The sequence below is a fragment of the Pelodiscus sinensis genome, chromosome 3 (genome assembly GCF_049634645.1).
Source record: "Pelodiscus sinensis isolate JC-2024 chromosome 3, ASM4963464v1, whole genome shotgun sequence".
Taxonomy (NCBI): Eukaryota; Metazoa; Chordata; order Testudines; family Trionychidae; genus Pelodiscus; species Pelodiscus sinensis.
Genome location: NC_134713.1, coordinates 27,785,456 through 27,796,289, shown reverse-complemented (window position 1 = coordinate 27,796,289; position 10,834 = coordinate 27,785,456). Strand labels below are relative to the sequence as shown.

At 48.6% G+C, this 10,834-nt stretch overlaps 1 long non-coding RNA gene across 2 annotated transcripts; it reads left to right on the top strand.

Annotated features, from left to right (window-relative positions):
• The first annotated feature begins 1,106 nt into the window (after window positions 1-1,106).
• LOC142827573 (uncharacterized) lies at window positions 1,107-7,344 on the top strand. Of its 2 annotated transcripts, XR_012902247.1 has the most exons (4): window positions 1,107-1,406; window positions 2,077-2,229; window positions 3,906-4,034; window positions 6,624-7,344. It is a non-coding gene; the product is annotated as an uncharacterized LOC142827573 (long non-coding RNA). The 2 variants fall into 2 exon arrangements; XR_012902246.1 differs by having other exon boundaries at window positions 1,107-2,229.
• Window positions 7,345-10,834: the final 3,490 nt, after the last annotated feature.

Here is a 10,834-nt window from a genome sequence, read left to right as displayed (position 1 = left end):
CTGGAATATTTCTTTGCTCTGATGTCAAACAGCCTGTTTTGCTCAGTACATGAGTACCTGAGGTAGGATTGCAGCTTGGCTAGATAGATTAGTGCTAGCACAGCTACAAATCAGTGCAGAGGAAGCAGCACAAGTGTCCACAAGGGTTGAACAAGCCTAACAGGAGCCCCGGATTACCTAATGTGAAATATGCTGCAGTCAGGATGTGACTGCACCTGTGAAGGTCCTCAGGCCCTGTATACAGCTATTGCTAAGTTAGGGCAGCTAGCAGGTGGCTAATCAATGTAGTTGCACTGGGACTTGGTCCCGGTTAGCAGTAAGTGTAACGAACAACACACAAGAGTGTGTCTCTGTTGAGACAATGAAGTAAACCATGAGTAACTCAACCCCAAGCTGCACTTAGGGGTCAGAGCTGGTGCAGCTAGACCAGCTGCTGATTTGGAGCTTTGCAATGCACACTCACCACTACTGCACCCCCTTGTATCCAGGTACAACGTTGCAAGGGTTTTAATCTCTGATGCCCCTGTAGGGTGTTGGTCTTTGTGTTCCATTCAGCTGAGAAGTGGCTAGTCCAAACCCTTCAGAATCACAAAGAATCAATCTAACCTCTGGTCCCCATGCTCAACCCTTTCCTAGTGTTCCACTGCCTTTCCCCAGTTAATTGCCTTTAGAGACCTCCAGCAGTCTCAGATGCATCAGCCCATCACAGGAACCAACCTTCCCGTCAGCTCCCTATGGCTTCTTCCCTTGACTGAACTCTCAGCCTGTTTATAAGGCCCAGGTAACTTATCACGTAAGCCTCCTTTATTCTCACCCTCTTTGGTTGACAAGTGATTAATTGCCAACCAGGTGGACTGACTGGCCTTTAAACCTTTCTCATCTGTGATGGGTGTTCACTCCATCACAGGGACTTACTCTAGGCTTAAGGCAGTATGGCAAGTCTCACAGAGAAGCTTCATTGCACTGCCTGAACTGAAGGTCAATGTGGGTATGTGGCTAAGTTAGATGCTATTATTTATGTGTCTCTGCCACTCAGAGAAGCTGCCTGCTTTTCTTGTTCACTGCAGGCAGGAAATGACGCAGACGTAACCAAAGGGACAGTTCCTTTGTACTATTGTAGTGAGGTGGCGTGAATTCCAAGGACCCAGAAAGAGAGGAACCCCGCAATGGGCCTTGGTATGGGGAGACGGGCTATGTACGCCTCTCCTACCAGAAGTGGGTGGGACAGGAAGTTCAGCTATAGCTGTTGGAGGAACCAGAAGCCTCCTGCCCACTCCTGAGCTGAGACATTGCCAAAGGCCCCGGGTGGAACTGAGAACTGGCTGATCTTCTGGAGCTGTATCCTGACCAGATTATGGAGGAACTACTAGGGATTCTATTCTGATCACCTGGAAGATCCTTTACAGGTAAACCCTGAGGTGGAGGGTCATTGGTAGGGCCCTGGGCCTGGAGGTAGTGGAGCAGGTAGGCCTGCATCCCCTCCTATCACCCGACACCCTGAGATTTCACTCTCTGGGTGAAGAATCCTGCGTTTGTCAGCCATCCTCTGGAAGTAGGATGCCTGACCCTTCTCAGCTCAGAGTCTAGATATGAGCCATAGACTCTTATTGCCCTGCCCTGACTGGTGGTGTCACGTTGCTGGATCTTGAGGGGAGCAGCCAGATCACTGATGTACCCATAGGTGGGGGTGTTGGCCCCAAAAATGGTATAGGAGGGGGCCATGTGAGGTATTGAATAGAAGCTTATTATCTGATAATCCTATGTATGCTGTTCTTGTGTTTGTGTAATGTCTGTGTGTGCAATTATGAGCATGTACTTGTATGGACACTGAAGATTTCCCTGCATGTGGTTAAGCATTGGGCAGGGCCGAGCCTGTGAACATGCTAATTACCGAGGCCCTGTGGAACAATGGCTCTCAATGGGCTATGGACACACCCAAAGAATGGGGGCTGTCACCTGAGAGCAGCCAGCAGGAAACACAGAGACTGGCCTCTGACCAGGTGACCTGCTACATACTAGAAGAGGCCAGGGAGGAGGTATAAAGAGGCCATGCGGTCGATGCTATTTTGTTCTCAGCTCAGCACTTCATCCCAGAGGCAGCATTGCAGGGATCGAAGAGCCTGGAAGACCTGTGAACCCATCCTGATGATAGGATGTGCAATAAGAACTCTTAAACCAGCAGCTGTAACATCTCTGCTAGAGCCTGCATCGAGGACTGGGAGATTCAGTGTATGTAACGTACTGTACTTTAATAACCTTACTCTCATGCTTTTCTTTATTGTAATAATAAACCTTTAGATATAGATTCTAAAGGATTGGCCCAGTGTGATTTGTGGGTAAGGTCCAGAGGGTAAATTGACCAGGGATCTGTGGCTGGTTTCTTGAAACCGGACAGAACTTGTTCGGGGTAGTTGGGATTGGGTGCTAGGACCCCCCCCACCTGTGTATAGGCCCGGGGCCATCTGGGGCACGGACATTGCTGGGGTGTCGGAGGGGTTTTGCTCGTGAGGCTTCAGGCAGGCTGCTGAAGCGCTCTGTGGGACTGGTTTGTGGCCTGTGTGGAGAGGTCATCAGTCTGGGGGCTGTAAGGAGCCCCGGATTCGAACAATTCGCCCTGAGCGGACGCCTTCAGCTGTGCCCAGACACGGCCCGGTCTGTCACAGTGGTGTGGGCTATTTAACTGTGTTTATTGCTCAACCCCCTGAAAACACTCCTTTGTAATCCCGCTAATTCCCCATGGGTGAGTGTGCATGATGTACAAGGGTGTAGTGAGGCCGCATGGCCTACCACAAACCCAGATGGAGAAGAACTCTGCTGTTTGACCTCTACAGCTACATGACTGCTGCTTCCTGTAAAAATATTAAGGGTACTAAAAGACAGATATTGCTTCAAACACAATTTATCTGTATGCTTGGTTTAAACTCATTAGTGTTTTTGCTTTAATTAGAATGAGTATCAAATTTTAGAGAACACACAAGTGACTTAGACTCCCAAGTTCCTTAACTTTTTCCATTGTTTAAGTCACTTAGTTAAATTTTCAAAAGCCCCATCTTCTTTTTTTGCCCATTTGTTATCAATTTCCCTGTGTGTGGAGAAATTCTATATTATCTCAATAACTGAGAGTCCTCATTGCAAAAGATTTTGCCTTTATACACTGTTGTTCCAAAGAGACAGTACATATTTACCTCACAAAAGTGCTGTGAGGATTAATTAGATTATCTTTGTAAGTCACTTTGAAGTTATGAAGCAGTACTCAAATGCTGTAATAAATATTATTAAGTAGTATAATCCAATAGGATATTAATTTGGTTAAATCAAATAGGATTTAACCAAGGTAAAGTGGACATGACTACTTTAACTACTGTCTTATCTCACCATTTTGCATGGAGTAGTAAAAATTTTTGCATTAGTAGTAAAAATCCATTAGGAAACGTCATCACTCTTAAAGGACACTAGAAATTTCATAGCCAAGGTTGCTTGCTGAAATGGATGTTAAGGGCCTGATTTTGCTGTCAGTTACATGCGTGTAAATCAGGAAACAACTCCATCTAAGTCCCTTCATTCAAAGTGGTATAAGAGCCAGGATCAGCAAGATCAGAATCAGGCCCTGTGTCTCAAAGACTGCATGATTTATCCAAACCTATTGAAAATGTGTATTAATAGCTCTTATCTAGTCACCAAATAAGCACAATCATTCATAGAAATGCAGGCCTGGAAGGAATTTCTGAAGTGAAGTCAGGCCCAGGAAAATGTAGACCATCCCTACAGGTGTTTATCCAACCCGTTCTAAAAACCTCCAGTGAGAGGGATTCAACCACTTCCCTTGGAATCTGTGTTCCAGAGTGTAACTGCCATTATTGTTAGAATATTTTCCTAATATCCAACCTAAATCTCTCTTACCACAGATTAAGTTCCCTCCACTGGACAAGGAGAACAACTGGTCACCATTTCCTTTACAACAGCACCGTAACACATCTGAAGATTGTTGACAGATCTCTCCTCGGTCTTCTTGACTCAAGGTTAAACATGCCCAGGTATTTTTTTAACCTTTCCTCAGAGCTCATTTTTGCTGTTCTCCTCTGGAATCTCCAGTTTGTCTACATCTTTTCTTCGCATGTTATACGGCCAAGCTCTCCTGCGCCTGAAGGGTGGGGTGTACATTCCTAGCGTTCTTAACGTATTCCTAGAGTCTTTTCCTGAATGAAACACTTGGTCCGTGTTTTGGGCAAACAGGGATGCTCGGTTGAATGGGAGGTCCTCCACCTTAGGGTGTAGATCTTTTGACACCGAAGCCAGGTGGAGCCAAGAGTCTCGTCGCATGACGATCGACGTTGCCGTCGTGCGGGAAGCTGAGTCTGCGATATCCAGAGATATCTGGAGCGCATTACGGGCCACTGTGTAACCCTCTTGCACTATGGCTTTCAGTACCTCCCTTTTTGAATGTGGGAGATGCTGTATCAGCGGCACTAACTTCGAATAATTGTCGAAGTCGTGGTTGGCAAGATGGGCGGAGTAGTTTGCCATCCTCAATGTGGCTGTTGCCGATGAATACACTTTTCTGCCGAGCAAGTCCAGGCGTTTGGCCTCTTTGTCCACGATGGAATTTCTCGCCTATACGGACCTCGCCTTTTGTTGGGCTGCATCAACCCCGATAGAGTTTGGTACAGGGTGGGTAAAGAGAAACTCTGCGTCCTTGGCGTCGATAAAATATTTCCTGTCTGTGCGTTTGTTGGTAGGGGGCATAGATGCCGGGGTTTGCCAGATGTCATTAGCTACCTCTAATATAGCGGCATCGAAAGGAAGAGCCAGCTTCGATTTGTTGGACTGCTGCAAATTTCTAAGCAGGGCATGGTGTTTTGGAGGTGCGCCAGAGGTGCGTAAGTTTTGTGAATCCGCTACTCGCGTAAAAAGCTCGTGAAACTGCTTGTAGTCGTCCGCCAGAGGAGGTTCGTCATTAAACACCGCGTCGTCCGGGGAAGAGGAAGCGGCATCTGTCGGGGAGGCCACGGACTGATGTTCCGCCACCGGTGACTGGGTGGTATCGTCCTGCGGGGCAGAGGTCGTGGACGCATCTCCCATAGGCGCTGGTGGGCATTGAGCCGGTGGAATGGAGCCCTGGGTAGTTGGTGGTGGCGAGTATATTTGTTGTCGGTCCGGGGACAAGGGCGAGTGCCTTGTGATTGATCATGAACGCTCAGAATGCGGTGAACGATGGCGAGACCCACGATGTGAATATTGTGGAGAATAGGAAAGCGTGCTCCTGTGGCGATAGTAGCGGGAGCGAGTAGGCGATCGTGGGGAACGAGAGCGGTATGAATAACGATACGGCGATCTCGAGTAGTATGAGCGAGTGAGGCGGTGTAATGGACCTCCTCGGGGATCTGTAGTAACGGCGTGTAGGAGAGTACTCGTGATAGTGGCTCCGCCGTCTTTGAGGTGGTGAAATCAATGGTCCCGGGGAGAAGGCTGCCCTATCTGAGCCTGGAGAAGGCGTGCGGGGATGATGCGTCTTCCTTTGCGCCTTAGTCGGTACCGCCCTGGAAGCATGGGGGACCGGGCTATCTGGAATAGAGACAAGCGAGGCCACATTGGAAACTTCTCCTGGAAGGCGTGGTGATCGAGGCGCAGGAGATGGGGAAGGTGGAGGCACCTCCTCTCCAGAAACGTGAGGCTGTAGGGTCGTCGGAGCCGGTGCCGAAACAAGAGACGGGGAGGGCTCCTCCACGTCCAGAGGTTGGTCGGTGCGGTGCGGTGCCGACGTGCCCTGAGTGAGAGGAATAGCTGCGTCACTAGGTTTTGGATGTGACCTGGGTGCCGAGTGTTTTCTCGGTGCCGTATCCGGTGCCTTTGGCTGTTGTGGCTTAGGCTTCGGTGCCTGTTTAGGCTTCGGTGCCGGGCCGGCCACCGGTGCCGTCTTAGCTTGGGCGCGGTCGTGCGCCAACGGTGCCGATTGCTTCGGTGCCGAGGACCGCACCGAATCTGGCTGCGGTGCCGCTCGGAGGCTCGGTGCCGCCGATGATGGTGCCGATTCCGGATGGTTTGGCGGGGCCAATGCCACGGAGAGTGCGGGGCTCGGCGCTGATGTGCTACTGGATTTTGAAGGCTTTTCCAATGCCTGCGGGTGGCCCGACGCGGCTCTCAACTCTGCCGCACTTAGGCTCCTGGACGGAGCGGAGGTCCTTTCCTTGGCCTTATGCGTACCCGTGGTCTCTCGCTCCGTTGTCGACGGCGGCAGGAGAGCCTTATTGAAGAGCAGCATTTTAAGGCGCATTTCTCTATCGCGCCTTGTGCGCGCCGTTAGCTTGGCTCAATGGCCACACTTCTGAGGAATGTGGCCCTCCCTTAGGCAGCGAATGCAGCGGGAGTGGCCATCAGACACGGGCATAGCCTCTCCGCATGAGGCACATTTCTTAAACCCAGGAGAACCGGGCATGACCGGTTGTTGGAGTGTACCCCCGGAATTATAACGGGGAAATGAAATAAGTTTTTTTTTTTTTTTTTAACAATTAACTACTCTAACTAATGAACGATATATAACTGACTAATACTAAGTTAGGAAGGGGCTAACTGGGGAAAAACAACAGAACATATGTCTAATTTTTAACTATACGATTTCTCCTCAGGAGAGGAGCGTGTTCCAAATCCGTCTGCGGCCGTGGACGGTTAGGAGGAACTGGCGGGTCGGACCACGCGACGCAGAAAAGGCGCGAACGCCGCGGGACACTCTGCGCATGCGCGGTCCTCCGGAGGGGGCTACTGCTATGAAGAAATTTCCGGTTTGCGGCGCCGGGACGAGCCCGACACCTGTAGTGGAGCACCCACGGGGACACACATCTCGAAGAACAGAAGTTACTGCACAAGGTGAGTAACCTTTTCTTCTGTATAAATCCATGGCATGTCCACATCTTGAATACTGCATTCAGAAGAGGTCGCCTTATCTCAAAAGATATCTTGGCTCTGGGAAAAGTTCAGAAAAGGGCAACAAAAGTTATTAGGGATATGGAATGGTTGCCATGTGAAGAGAGAGTAAAAAGACAGGTTCTTTTTAGCTTGGAAGAGAAAGAATAAGGAGAGATATGATAGAGGTCTAATAAATCATGACTAGAGTGGAGAAAATGAAATAAGGAAAACTTGTCCCCAAATGCAATTAATAGGTAGTAGGTTTAAATGAAGCAAAAGGAAGCATTTCTTCACACAACACACAGTCAACCTGTGGAACTCCTTGCTAGGATGTTGTGAAGATCAGGACTTCAACAGTGTTTAAAAAATAGTGCTAGATAAATACATGCCCCTGGTCTACTCTAGGGGATAAGGTCAAATTAAGACATGCAACTTCAGCTTCGTAAATAGCATACCTTAAGCCAAACTATCTTAAGTCAAATTTTGGTGATGTCCACACTTGCTCTTACTCAAGAAGTGGGACTGCCACCATTGATGGGAGCATCCCTCTCAGTTCAAATTAGTGTCTCTTCACTGGAAGACTGACTGTGGCTGCTTGATCTTATCTGTAGTGTAGACATGACCATAGAGCAGTGGTCCCCAACCTGTAGAGGTTGCCGGGCGCCAGGGGCGTAGCCGTTCGCCCGCAGGGCGCCAGGGGGCGGGGATGGAGGCGGGGGCCCCCCCAATAACCGCGCGCCCCTCCCCCCACAGCCGCTCCCGGGGCCGGTGCCCCCCGCCCCTCCTCAAAGTGCCTGGGGCCACCTCCAAGGCCCGCGCGCCCGGGGCCGGCGCCCCCTTCCCCCCCCCAAGCGCCGCGCGCCCGGGGCCGGCGCCCCCTTCCCCCCCCCAAGAGCCGCGCGCCCGGGGCCGGCGCCCCCTTCCCCCAAGCGCCGCGCGCCCGGGGCCGGCGCCCCCTTCCCCCCCCCCCAAGCGCCGCGCGCCCGGGGCCGGCGCCCCCTTCCCCCCCCAAGCGTCGCGCTCCCGGGGCCGGCGTCCCCTTCCCCCCCCAAGCGCCGCACGCCCGGGGTCGGCGCTCCCTCCCCCCCAAGCGCCGCACGCCCGGGGCCGGCGCTCACCATGCGCCTGGAGCCGGCTCCGGCACTGTGCATGCGCCACGTGCCCAGGGCCAGGCCAGCCCCGAGCACGTGGCGGGCGCACACGAATGCCCGTGTTGGGGACCGTGTTGGGGACCACGGCCATAGAGGGTAGGTCCATCAATGGTCGTTAGCAAGGATGGGCAGGAATGGTGTCCCAAGCCTCTGTTTCCCAGAAACTGGGAATGGGTGACTGGGTGGATCACTTGATTATTTCCAAGTCTATTCATTCCTTCTGGGACACCTGGCATTGGCCACTGTCAGAAGACAGGATACTAGACTAGATGGATCTTTGGTCTAGATCACATTTTTCTAGTTTACTTTTGAGAATGTTATGGGGGACTGTGTCAAAACCCTTATTAAAAAATTAACATATTGCATGTCTACCTGTTCCAATACCACCAGGATAAATTTCATCAGGCCCTGCTGACCTGAATATGCCTCGCTTATCTAAACCTTCTTTAACCTGTTATTTCCCTATTTTGTCTTATGTTCCTTCCTCCCTGTTGTTGTTTGTGTTGAGTATTTGATCACCATAAACCTTTAGAGAAGACTGTGACTATTTTCTTCCATTATTTGATCTGAGGAAGTGGGTCTGGCCCACGAAAGCTCATCATCTAATAAACCATCTTGTTAGTCTTTAAAGTGCTACATAGTCCTGTATTTTGTTGAAGCAAAACAGGCACTGAACATATCCGCCTACTTGATGTCATCTCTGTTTAGCTTGCTCTCCACACTTAGTAGCAGACCTAAACTTTCCTTCCTTCCTTCTTTTGCAAATATATCTAAAGAACCTTTTCTTATTGCCTTTTATGTCTATTGCTAGGTGTAACCTTCCTGATTATGTCCCTACAGAAATGTACTAGTCTCTTGTATTACTCCTTGGCAGTATGCCCATTTTCCTACTTTTTGTTAATTTCCTTTTTGATTTGCAGCTCTTTAACAAATTCCTAATGGAGTCACTTTTGCCACTTACTATACTTCCTGTCTTCATTGGGATAGGTTGCAGTTGTGCTTTTAATATTGTCTCCTTGAGAAACCGCCAGGTCTCCTGAACTCCCTTGTTCCTTAGATTTTTTTTTTCCTACCCAAAAGAGCTTACCTATGCATTGTCTGACTTAATTAAGGTCTGGGCTTGTTTTTAGGTTCATTGTCCTTATTCTGCTCCTTTCACTCCCTCCTTTTGTTAGGATAAAGAAATTATTCAGGCATGTATGGAGGGAAGTGAGAAGGGGATGAAAGCACTGCCCCCTGCCCTCCCCCCCCCCCCCCCCCCCCCGTCCCTCATGGTCCTCCAAGTAAGCATGCTCTGGCTGGCCTGGGGAAGTCTGGAGCCGATTTCCCTGCTTGCTTAGGGGACTATGGGGGAGCATTCACAACCTTGCAGCCCACATTTACAAAAAAAAAAAAAGCACACACTTTCTGTGAAATTCCTCTGTACGGACCTGTTATTTCATGATCATTTTCACCCATGTTGGCTTCCTCCTTCAGATTCATCACCAATTCTCTGTCAGTCAGAATCAAGAATAAAATGCTTGTCCCCCAATTACTGATGCCACTTGCTGAAACAAAGTTGTCTCCATATGTTTTAAGAACCTACTAAAACTGAGGTATTTTGCTGTACTTCTTATCTAACAGGTGTCAGAGTAGCTAATTTCACATATGCAAATACAATTACATAGTGCATTTAATATATGCATATTATATTTCAATAGCTCCTTTCTCTTTGTAATAAAAATGGCAAAGAAAATTATCCCCTTATATCTTTCTCTCCATGCATTTCAGCCCTTCTGAAGAGAGAGTGGTTATTTTGTAAAAACAACAAATAGTCTGGTAGCACTCTATAGACTAACCAAACATGTAGATGTTATTATGCGCTGAAGTGGGCTGTGCCCACTTCTTCAGATGACTGGTCATTTGAAGAAGTGGGCTGTGCCATGAAAGCTCATGATACCATCTACCTATTTTGCTAGTCTATAAAATGCTACCAGACCATTTGTTGTTTTTTAAATTTATCCTGTACAGACTAACTTGGCTACGCCCTGAAGTTTCTGGTTATTTTGTATGACTCATTCATAGTGCGTCATTTTGCTGGGGACACTGGACACTTTGTGGAAGTGGCTGCAGAGAGTACCAAAATGCAAGTTTTAAAATCCTATCTTGTGGAGAACAAAAACCCATTTCATGCTCTTAGTGAAACAGTAAATCACAGAACAAATTCTATAAGATGTGTTTCTGTCTCCCAGTTCCTTCCCTTCTTTGGGTCATTTTTAGACAGTGCAGACACCACACTGTAAACAACTTTTTTTTTTGTTTTTTTTTTTTTTGCAGCAACAGCTGGCTCCATAAGTAGCTAGTCTGGCTGCTTTGTAGCAGGTTTTATTGTGCAAGAAGGCTGACCATGAGTTAAGTGCTCTTCTGGACTTTCCAAACATTTTTCAGAGGAATTTACACATTGACAAAAAATAAAAACAAAAAATCCTTCTGTGAACTGGAGGTGAATCAAATGGGAACACCACCACCATGCGCCAAATGGCCCTATCATTTGATTCACACTTATCCGTCCCGAAGTATAAAACTTTAAGAAAAATGATACTGAGCCCAACTGTCTCCTTTTCATCTGACTTGCATTGTCTAGCTTCTCTCTCTGCATTTCCATTGATGGAGGTGGAAAAGAGGAAGCTGGCTGAAGATCTTTACGTAGTAGAGCTGGGTAGTGGGGCAATTTTCAAAAATTGTACAGGCAAACATAATTTCTGATGTGACCCTTCTCCAGGATGGTTCACAGACACTAGAGG